The sequence below is a fragment of the Buceros rhinoceros genome, unplaced genomic scaffold (assembly GCF_000710305.1).
Source record: "Buceros rhinoceros silvestris isolate BGI_N320 unplaced genomic scaffold, ASM71030v1 scaffold300, whole genome shotgun sequence".
Classification (NCBI taxonomy): domain Eukaryota; kingdom Metazoa; phylum Chordata; class Aves; order Bucerotiformes; family Bucerotidae; genus Buceros; species Buceros rhinoceros.
The window spans coordinates 25,761-26,971 of NW_010389962.1; positions in this window are offsets into that span (position 1 = coordinate 25,761).

The following is a 1,211-nucleotide window of genomic DNA, read 5'->3' on the forward strand; positions in this document are numbered from 1 at the left end:
TGAGACCAATTTAATACCTTAAAATGGTGCTCGTAGCAAAACAAAAAAATCTGTCTCAGAAAGGTCCTCAGCTTCTGCCAGAATCCAGCTGCACCAGGTGGGTCAAACTCTGCAGCAGGGCTAAAAATCCAAATTTATCACAGTTTAAGGACTGGAGGATAAATGTTTAAAAGAAACTAAGATATTCCTTCACACTACACGCTGTGTGGAGGAGGAAGTCTCTATGACATAGATTACTTAAGGTCAACGATAAGAATGAGCAAATCAGGACAAAGGATTTTAATAAGGACTGACCAGAAGGGGCAGTAAACAGGCATCAGTCTGAAAGGGTGAAGAAATGGTGGGAACTTGAAGACCTGTTAAATTCACTCGCTGAATTTAGTTTAGGTTTAGCCAGAAAACAGGTTTAAATCAAAAAAAAACCTACTATCCAACCTTTTATTTGCAGCAGTCAAAGCTTTGAGAACAGAGTCCCTGCTGAGGAAAGATCTGCGTGTACACCGCATCTCTGATGAGTGACACTGTTCTCATTCGCACTTTGCAGGAAAAGGGATAAACTGGGCCAGAAAAGTACAAAGCATCTGAAAGAACAGCACAGGCAGGAAAACAAAGGGTTGTGTTCAGCAAAGAGCGTGGGGTATTGATAGCCAGCAATGGCTGGTTTCTGTACTCACAGGGCAGCGTCTCCTGAGCCGCTCCTCATTTAGGGCTGCTTTCTCCAACCTTTTCATTGCTGGACACTCTTGGTGCCTAAAATCTCTCCTTGGCTTCAAGGAACTGGGTTATAAAGCACTTGCACATATATGTGGTGGACTAAATATCCATGATATCAAGTAAGTAAAACCACTGATAGGACAAGCTTTAGGGATATAAATGGACAAGATGTTTGCGCGGGTTGGTTGGCTCCTAATCAACCGCCCTTCTGAGACCCAGTTTTGTTGAAATCTGACCCTTCAGGGTGTATCTGAACAAATCTGACAAAAGCAAATGTCACAGGGAATTCTACCAAATAGACTGAATCCCTTGGCAGGCAGTGAGACGATGTAACTTCCAAAACCAGTTGATAAAGAGCAATTACAGCGCTCTCCCTCAAACCACCGGCAGTTACCAGATTTGAAGAGGCAGAACTTCGGAACGGGGAATGTGGCTGCACTGGTTTAAATGGGAAAGGAAGCTGATCTACCAGGGAAGTGCAGGGGTTCCACGTTGAA